This window comes from Varroa jacobsoni, unplaced genomic scaffold (assembly GCF_002532875.2).
Source record: "Varroa jacobsoni isolate VJ856 unplaced genomic scaffold, vjacob_1.0 scaffold_54, whole genome shotgun sequence".
NCBI lineage: Eukaryota > Metazoa > Arthropoda > Arachnida > Mesostigmata > Varroidae > Varroa > Varroa jacobsoni.
Window position 1 is genome coordinate 53,505 of NW_019212956.1, and position 10,873 is coordinate 64,377.

At 39.4% G+C, this 10,873-nt stretch overlaps 1 long non-coding RNA gene across 1 annotated transcript; it reads right to left on the reverse strand.

Annotated features, from left to right (window-relative positions):
• Positions 1-6,530: 6,530 nt before the first annotated feature.
• Positions 6,531-9,795, reverse strand: LOC111260967 (uncharacterized). The gene is made up of 3 exons (XR_002680670.2): positions 8,873-9,795; positions 8,078-8,321; positions 6,531-7,404 (listed from the first exon to the last, which is right to left on the reverse strand). It is a non-coding gene; the product is annotated as an uncharacterized LOC111260967 (long non-coding RNA).
• Positions 9,796-10,873: the final 1,078 nt, after the last annotated feature.

The window sequence follows — 10,873 nt, forward strand, 5'->3', positions numbered from 1 at the left end:
GTACACCCCCCAAACCAGCTAGAGTCCTCTCTAAATGGTTAAAACACTTAGAAGACAGCCAGGTTAGTCTTTGACCACATTCGATAGCTGCAGCCAAGCGGCCTGGTTGCCCTCTGGGCCCCTCTGTTTCCCTCCTTGCTCCACATTCACCATAATTGTACTTCCTCCTATGTAAGCCTCTTAGTAGATTTTCAGTCGAAGCAGCAGGAGTTATGAAGAGTAACAGGAGCGCCAGCAGCAGAAGGGATTTAACTTTGCATCCGCTTCCATCTTCAGAACATTGCGATGCGCAAGACCTACCTGAAAAGAGCGACTTTGAGATGGCATTCCTAATAAATGAATGGAAAACGAAGCCAGCACACGAATCGGGGGGAGATCAAGAGATTATTATTACTGTTAGTACGATGTGTTATCGTACATGCAATGTATTTTGGGTATTATCATTATTTATCATTATCGTTGCTCAGCGGTTATTAGGAGCAGACCATTGTCCTAGTGTTTCGAGTTTTTATGTTTCCTTTATTCGGGAACAGCATGCAGGGACAGGGACTATACGTACATTGCACACGTACCCGACGGTTGATTTTATTGTACTGCAAATACATGCGGTTCGATTATTTGCCTCCGGGACGGCATAAATTATATCTACAGCTTTACCGCGGACAACCAAAGAGGCATGCTTAAGGAAAGCTTTGCTTGTTACAAGTGCATACCTTTTTATGGAAAATGTGAGAACCTAAAGCAAGAAACGTATAGTGGTAGACCTACGCCCGTTATAATATAAGACCCTGCATTCGTAGTCCGCCAACAAGTGGCAATGTTGTTTTCAATATAGCTGGACAATTTTGCCAATTCGTCGAATTCTTTCACTTCAATTCCTTTAAGCGTCATTCCCTTTCCTTCCAAAGGTTGTAGCGCTGACTTTGTCGCAATAAATTGCTTTGTTTGTCTGCGTTCGATTTGTTTTCGTGCGAAATGTGTGACGGTACCTGACACCGAACTTCGATCAGCAACAGGCATAGCAGAAAGCTTCCTTACAACCCCATAGCAATTTTCTCCACTCAGCCACCTCTAATAAGGAAAAGAAAGCCCGTAGAACGACTGTAGCAGAGGCGGTAGTGATCCGGATGGTGATGTCTCAAATGGGGAACGGGCTATTGGCCTATTGGGTCGTTCATCACAAAACATAACAGAGTAAATAACCAAAGGAGACCAGACCGCTTACCCGAACAACCGCACTGGGACCAGCTTTATCAGGAAGTTTTCAATTTTTTTTCCACTTGTCTCTAACGGCGATTAGGTATTAATCGAGGAAACATCCTGTACACCCAATTGTCAAGCTTACATAGCCGAGTTATAACATTCTTTATTAGAGCAAAAGGAGCAATGAGGCCTCTTGTTTTTCGCCCTGTGGTTAGGTTAAATAAGTTTGGTGTTTAAAATACCACAACATCCATATTGATATAAACTTAGTTGTAAAGACTCGTAGCCGAAGCTCATGTTTCGTAACTTGAAACATCTAAAAAAGAACGAAAATAGTAATTTCCTAAATAATATATCGGCTGTGTTTATTTTCCGAATTTATGTCCGGAAGCTCTCAGAAGTTGCTCCCGCGGTAAAGTAGCAATTTTACTTAACAGACCTTAAATCATACGATAAATTTATTACTAAATATTGTTCTATGCATTCTCCAAAAGTGTTAAAGGTATAGGTGATGGAGTGTAGATGTTATGATACCTCCGAGAACGGGATCTGTGCAACGAACTTGTGCTTCAGCACCGATGCGGTACTACTAACCCGTTATACAAGTCGATGACCCAGATAATATGATGACGTTTATTAACTCAGTTAAACTTATATGGGCGATGGCAGTGCTAGAGCCGAAACTTTGTACCCATCCATTATATGAATGTTTGTTGATTCCCCAATTCCACGGAAGTTTCAAGCAGAAAGCTCCAACGTGGCTTTCATACGAACGGAGCTTGCGCTGTACCGACAATCTCTGTTTACATAAGTCAAGACTTTAGCGCGTCCTTAATCTTTATCTAGTCGCCTATACTTGCACCTAGTTATATAATATTGTGCTTCATAGTTTAACGGTTCCAAATTAAATACGAAGCGTTCTTCAGCGATGCGAGGGTCTTTCGAACGTTATAGTTTATTGTGGGTTGTCCCTAATCTATTGAAAATTGGGCATACACTCATCTAGCTGCCTCAGTGAGCGGTCATAACGGCGGTAGACTTAGGCAAAAACCAATAGTCCGGCTATTAAACTACAATAGAGTATCCGATTCTGCCGTTTGTTCATTCAGACTGAAGTTTTATAGTTCCGAAACTGTTTACATTTCAGTGAAGTAGATATGGAGAAAGATGAAGCTCGGTCAAACGAGATCCAATCGAACAACGTTTTTATTACGTGATACGACCTGGGAGAAACTGAAGTTTGCACCGATATGTCCAGTACGGATTTCAGCTGATATTCAGTAGTCGTAGTATTTCACTACCCATATTCATTGTGTATGATTGTAGGAGCTGCTGAGCCGAAAATTTTAAGGTCGTGGATAAGGTTATTATATTGAATTTAAACATAACAAAATGTGCGCTTGTCTATTCCATTTTTTTCTTGGAACTATAAAATTGCTCCGAGCTACATTTCCGTCAAGGTTATGCGGTAAAAGTCCCCTCGAGAAATGCCCTTTATTGTATAGATAGACTTCAGTGCCATAGATTAAATTTAAAATAAAGGTTCCAGTAGCAAGAAACGAGGAAATCGCTTTATACGCTTCACGAAGTTTACTCTTTTTCAATGAGACTTTACCTCTTAATGCCTTATCAGGCCACAAAAATGCTCGCAGAATATTCTAGCATGCTTTACTCCTAATTATTTTGATTCCTATCTTACTATCTCGACATGGGCATAGATAAAGATAAGATCTATTTGTATTAACTACGTTACGTTTTCTCAAAGCACTAAGATTTATTCCCTAATTTCTATATATTGGCCAATCGGCAGTTATGCTATGTGGGTTATATGGGCCGTGTTAGAGTATAGATTTGATGTTTGCACGTTTGTTCTTCCAACTGGGTGACTTCTACCTAACCTGGAACAATTTTCGGATCGACTCAGGCTGATTAAACGAGGTACCACCGAGAACAAATATTTCAAAGTGAATATATTTCTGGGCTTCATTGCAGAGATCATTTGCACGCCCATGGTGGTACTTCGTAATTTTTAATTGAACTTTCCTTTACGGACAGTTGGCTGAATAGTAGACTTCTATAGCGTAAGTGACACGTTTGATCAGTGGAGTCGTTAGGGGAAAAGGGTAATAAGCTATTGATACACAAGGAAGCTACACAACCTTTCTAAGGAAAGTCGTCCAAATATTCAAATCAAATTGTTATCTAAACCTTGAGAGAGCTAGCTAAAACCTTAATAGGATTGCCTACACACAATACAAAAACTCGATTATTTACGGTAGCCACCTATTCTCTTTTTGGTGGCAACGAAACCCACTCTGTAAGAAAATTTACGTTTTCAATGCATGTTGGCTAGTATGTGAACTCATCGAACTGGCAGCACTATCAGCCCAATACCTAGCAAGGAAATTTGTACGCGGTATCGAAAAATTACAGGTTATTTTATTTTTTTTGTTTTTACTAAAATCGATGCTCATAAAAACGGTTATTGTGTTTCCGAGCGTTTGCTCTTACATCGAAATGCCCACAATAGCGGTTTATAGCCGGACTTGTTCATGTATCGTTCGCACATCGGAAGGAAGGGCATCATCCTACGACATAATCACCGCCCATAGCGTTTGTCGTAAATCACTTCCAGTATATCACAGATCATATTCCATTTACTCTACATGGGTTAGGTATTACAGAAGACTAAAGCGTATAAAAATACAGTGTGAGATATTTACGAGTTGTCGTTTTCTCATGCACATTTAGCTCTGTAAAGCCGGTAAGTTATTGTCGTATTTTCCACTCTGCTAAAGAAAATAATTGTTTACAATGTATCTAAGGGATGAGAACGAATAGAGCAAGAGGTTTGAAAGAGCCTAAAAAAAGATGGCCAAATGTCTAAAGTCTACACAAATAACTTCATAGAGATCAGCTTTCGATTTACGCGATGGCAGCTCTAAGGGGCGTAGCACATGAAGCGAAGTGAAGTAAATCACTGGATCAAGAAAGTGATGGTCGGCCTCAGCACTGCTTCTGCTACTGCTGCCACTACCTCCATCTCCTCTTGCCACCGTTTCTGCAGGATATATGAGCGATTATAGGGGAATACACAGCCGACTAGCAGAGGCAAGGCTGGACGCGCGGTCAAGCAGCGGCTGACACAACACAGGACCCCCCGGCCGCTACGAAGTCGTGATTCTGAAGATGGCTTCTCATTGCGCTCGAACAGTTCATAGCTGCAACGAAATCTCTATGAAATGTCATCGCTAGCGGGTACTGTTAGCTGATGACCCTTCGAAACGCGATTAAAAGGTCCGTCCTATTTGCGGTTGGTGTCAGGATTTCCCTTTGCTTTGGAGAGAAGTGAGTGAACGCTATCGAAAGCAAGGGGGAGATATCTTAATCGGCGTTTTATGATCGTAAGGTTGAAGATTAAATAAGCCAATAAGAGAACCGCGCTAAAGGAAAGCTATCGATTCAAGTTGTTTTTTTGTTGAGCCTAGTATTGCTAGCCATTCGATCAGCAGTGCATTACTTGATTGTATTTATTAAATGGGTCTAGATCCAAGTTCTGGTTATTAAATTTTAATAATCAACCAATGTTACGTTCAAGTGTAAATGTGAGGTACAGCTGGGATTCTTTTTCCAAGTCTTATTTTCAGATGCCAGCCATTGATCGGATAACATCATCTGGTAGGTTTAAGTCAGTCAAGATACTCTCAGATTGACATAATAATGCACATAGATTTGTGCGATATGAGTGAAATGCATTACAATATATATATATATAGTGATCAAAGTTATGGGCTTTCTATATAAACTAAAATCGAGCGAAGTAGATGGCACGAAGTCGTGCACGGAAACAAAAGAAGCAAATCTATAAACGAACGCCGTGCCTAATGCATGTATACACCGCGTAGCTATATACGTTGATTATTATTACTGTGACATTTTGCAGCTTTAAACCCCACTAACGACAAATAATATGCAGTTTATGACTGAAAAGAGAAATTTCTTCTTTAACGTCATTTGTGTTCGCTGCCTGAAGCTAAACGCCCCCGAAAAAAAAAAAGGTTCGTGAATTGTAAGAACGGTTTTAAATTTTGACTTAACACGTTATAGGGTAACAGTGTCATGACTATGATCAATTTATTAACAACGACGCTCCCCGGCTTAGAATCCTATTCTCACAAATATAAGTTACGTGATATGAAACAATTTCTTGACTTTCGCCAGACACCATCGTCTTTGTGTTTTTACCTAACAGCCATATTAAAGTCACTGATTCGTTTCTAGGGCGAAAAAACTGTTACTAGACACAATCGAGAGAATAAAGAAAGGAATGTTATTAAAACTTCAAATAATAGATCTGGGCAAAGTAACAGCCCTTAACCAAAAGATGACGAATTGTTAATCAAGCTTATTACGCAAGATTACATAGAGTTGTCTCAAAAAACACTCTGTTTTTTTTTTTTTTTTTTTTCCGTTTATACTGCCACCATATATTGCTTCAAAGGGCCATTGTATAATTGTGCCGCTTATTAGGTATAATAGGCGTGAGACCTCCGAGTGTGATCTCATCTATTATAGACAAAATTTCTTGTAAGTTTTATAGTCTATTGCTTTAGATGGAACGAATTTTCTGATATTGTGGCTCGAAGGTCCTCAATGGGCATTGTTCTCCTAGCTGTCATAGGTACGGCTAGCCTCGTTGGCCATTCAATCATAACGTTTTTTTCGCTTATCTATATATAAATGATGTATAAATTAAAACTAATAAATAATACATAGGTGATTAGTTGTGCCGACAAATTTTTACCAATAAATTGTTATATTGTGAATATTTAGGGTCAGCCTCCCCATCACATCTCCGATTAACGCCTATAAATTTCATCGCCCTATTTTATGTAACCCGATGAAAAGACATATATGTCCGAATCTATGCGCAAGCGGGTACTATATATGCATCGTATTAGGCCAATATATGGGCTCTTTTCCGTGCTGTATATTTATTTGTGAAAGCTTTGTATTCCAATACGTTGTGCGGTAGTAGCAGGTTGGTTAATTACCCGCTAACTAAGTTAAAACGGTTCTTAGCAGAAGCAGCTGATTATAGTCTCTATTTTTCTTTTCGATCACAGTTTACGTCGCGAAAACGAAGTCATGAATAAGGCTCTAAACAAAAATGCTGGGTTTATGCAGAGGGTCGATTTGTATTGAACGTTCCATTTAGCTGGCTAGAAAAATTGATATACACATATAAGCAAGGTATGAAAAAAAATCTACGTTATCTTCAAAAATATCGGTTAAGCGTATTTAGAAGAAGACAAGTACGAGCAAAGTGCATTAAATAATAGTTTTAATAAGCACGACAGGTTGAATGATGATACATGACATACTTATAATGATGTTTGGTATTAGGCTGATCATGCGTTGGTTAGCTTTTTCTACGGCCAGATACTGTAAGCCTATCGTTTTGGTGGCCATTTCTTCTGTTCCTTTTCACAGACATTTCTACCAGTACGCCCAAACTCAGCTTAATATCAATAGAGTGAACTTAACTGCCCATATGATACTTTAAATTAATCTCCAATCCTTCACAGTGTCTATCATTTTATTTTACCGTTTTGATCAAATATCTCTAATCTTTCACGTATGAAACTTGCCCTATACATCATCAGTGTCAATTCAATTTAAGGATACGGAGTTTAAAATAGTTACGACATTACATAAAAAGACGTGGTACATAACAGACGCAGAGTTTTCTCCTAAGTTTTGCCAATTATTTATGAAAGAATGAGATGTTTTCTACTAATTTTCTATGGTCTCTTTAGCCCGTGTCGCTTACCCAGTTGTTCTGTTGAGGTGCCTCCATAGCCAGTGCAGCGCTGATGCTGTTCATGAAATTTATGAATTGTTTGTGAACTGCGAAACTTCGACGAAAAGTTGATCTTCATTCGTTCGAGAAGAACACTTTCTAGCATGCAATAACGGTACGAAGACATAGTGATTTCGTAATGTTTTCCTTTTCGCCCACGAGTCGAATTGCCCGCGGCAATGAGCTTCTGTTCACTAGTACGATTGATGATGATGATCTTGCTGACATATCCTGTATCTCCCGAGGGTTCTCGTCACCGCCTCGCAGCTACGTCATGTTTTGACGCATCATTATTAATACGAGTAACGCTAACATGCGTCACTTGACGTTCTTCATATCTGACATTTATTTCACCGAAAATCAATGGAAAACGAAAAAGAAGTAAGAAAGCTAAGAATTCATATGGTAATTTCTATATAGCTGCCACGTTTACTGCGGCTTATGCGCAAATGAAAGGGGTAATGCAAGGTAACTGCAACCATACACAGATTAAGAGAGGAGACGAGGGAACAAAGGATACACCATGTTCATGCTTGCCATATGCGTATTTCAATAATGCATAGTTTAATTTTAAAAATATCGAGCTGAATAAGCGAAACGGGGATCTATAACAGATCAGGTTAATGTTTTAGCTATTCTTTAGTGGAAGACGATGTAGGGGAGCGTGGGAAGATCTCTGTTATGAATAGCGGACCGAGAGCATATGAGCTGAAAGGTCTTATTAAGTCCTATTGGGAATCCTGCTGAACATGGTCTCCTTCTACAGTAATTATATCAGAATCTGGTTCGTCCCATCAATCGCTATGCAAGCGCAGTTACATGTCAAAAATACATCTATTTCATTCCTAGCTATATCCTAGGATATAGAAATTTCTATATCCTAGAATATAGCTAAGCTGTGGTGAAGAGCTTAAAACAAACATCTGTCTTTACGAGAATACAATTAACGTTTGTTCACGCCAAGACACCGAGGTGTACACAGAGAACTGACATTTGCGCTGGATATCTCACCTTCATTCCAATTAATTTGGCACATAGAAAGAATCTGCACGTGTGGATGTATCATGCTGATGCTTACTTCGTTCGTCTCTCCGTTCGCTTCACGACTCACAACTTGTGCCTTCATACCCTCTTCTTCCAACTTGGCAACTTCTTTCCTCACAGCTTTAATTGCCACTGCACAATTTTAATCGAGCGACTTCATTCATTAACATCGATCTCTGTCAGCGTATCTTCCACGGTGACTGGAATATATCTAAGACAAGGATGAATATTAGCTCGAGCTACACCACTCTCACAGATACAATTTCTTCAATCGCTGCTTCTCGCTTCTTTCCTGAGGTATGGAAGAGACGTTGACAATATCGATTACGATAAGTAACGTAATATATAATACGATCAATAACCTCATAATCAGAAAAATCAATTTTTCTTTTGCTAGTATTTATGGCGTCGGGTTTGGTGTTTATAAACTTTTAGTTAACTTAGTTGTGCAAATATACCCTTTACAAGGGCATGAAACCTTATTTGAGACTAACTTTTAACCGTCTCTGAGAAAAAGTATAACCTGGTCTTAAAATGAAAATGCATCGTTATATAATGCAATAAATTAACAGAGGAATCTCTACTGGCAATCATCACCGGGAATTCCGGCCGAATCGTTCACACTCGTAACCGCGCTTAAGCCTCAGAAAACTCGACAACCCGTAGCCGTGTGCAGGCCAACCTGATAAAGGACAAGACGGTACCGTAAATTGTTCTTCTTTTCAATGTCACACTATACATTAGGCCGACGAGCGAACTTACCAAGCATACCGGTGTAGTCATTGCACTCATGTCTTTTGGCAGGACATGTTAGGGTCCACAAGTTGTACGAGCGGTCACCTTCGAATGAACAATTTTTCGTCTAAAATTAAATCCCCATTGAAGCTTTTTTTTTGGAGGTTTGGTCTCCTTACTCGCCTATTGCAGCATACGTGCTGGTGTACAGTAGTTAGGTACTCTCGTGCCGGTGCCTCACAGGGACAGGACACGTCATCACAAGTGTTACCTTACCTTGGCTTCCTGACGTACGCGTTTGTAATGAAAACGAATCGAGCCCCAGAGGAAGCCATATAAGCGGATTCTGTGCAATAGACAATGAGAAAGAACAGTTTCAATATTGGGTATATGTTCACAATTTATCCCGCTCCACTTGGCTACCGCTGCCGCCACGAGAGCTGCTGTCCTTCACTCAACTAACGGCTGCCTACTGGTATACATAAATGTGCTTTTGACATATAACCTCCTTAAAAACGCTGTGCTAAGCTGTCCCTACAATTAGGCCTTCCTTCAACAAGCTTTCGTCGAAAAGATGGTGCCCTTTTACTCTTTACTATATATATATATATATATATATATTTAAAAAAGGATCTCCAACGCTTTGTTGTCGCAGCAATGACTTCAGTCTTTTTATATCTGTGTCCTGTAAGGTAGTGCATAATAATCCTAAAGTTCCAGCTATCTTATATGCTAACGAATGATTATCTGTGTCAAAAAGAACCACAGTGTCATGACCAGCTGGTGCATAATAAATAAATAAATTCAGTTGCGATATGTGTATTTGGCTTTCTGAGTGCACACGTTGAGGTTGTCCTTGAATCAACTTTCACATATGGCATTTCAACATATTTTACACCAAATTACATAGCAAAGCGTTTTAGTAGTACTTCTACAGATAGGGACAATGAAGCCTGCCACCGAACACCGGTGGAGATCAACAATGAAGACGTCTACGTATCCTGCTTATGCTCTCCTCCTCTATTTCCCCGTTTCAATCTTTCTTTCTTTCTCCCTTCTTCTAATGTTATGGTTTTTCCCTTTAATTTACAACGTATGTTTTTTCTCTCTATGGTAATATTTTGGGCCTATTCCACCGCTTCTACAGTACATATTTCTATAATTTGCATTATTATAGTTTTTAATGTCAGTTTACCACGAGATAATGACTCAGCATTCTATTTGCTGCCTTTAATATATCGAAATAGGACTTACAGAGCCATACTCTGTAAGTTCCGCGTTTTTAAAAGCATGCAACCTTTCTTTAATCATAACAAGCATATCATACTGCTAAACAAATTTCACGGAATCCAAACTGGGTTTCCCAAATAACATGCATTTTGTCGTAGGCCATTTGCTTACTGCTACGAAAAAATGTCTACATAACGCGGATCAGGTGGAGGCCTAACCGGAAAATTGACGCAGTTCATTCTTATCGGAATGACGTTTCCTCCGGGCTATTCGACAGGTCACGACCGTTGAACCCGCTCGTGGCCTTATTTTTCTTCCTGCCTCGTTTAAGTTTATTCGACGTTCGGAGCAAAATCACACTCATAGAAAAGAGACAAACAAGGTCAACCACAATATATGTATGCACAACCGTCGTAATAGTTCCTGGTGCCGCGACTCAACAATTGTCTTTCCTCGACATAGTAATTATTTTACGCTATGCAACTATGGCAACAATGAAGACTATGACTTCAACTCGTGTTAGCTTGCGCTGCACTCATCATTATAGGACATGATACGGCCTGTCACAAGTGTTCACAGATTTTTAATCTATCGTACAGTCGAAATATAATAAGGACCAAAAAGCACTTCATCTTGTTAGATTAGGCTTTAATTAATCCTAAGAAGATTTTTCGACTTTCGTTGGAAGGCCATATTTTTAATATATATATTTCTTAGTGATACACAAGAGTATACCATAATTATTCGAAAGGATCGATCAGAAAACCGCTAACTCGGATGGTTGTTATTATTATTATA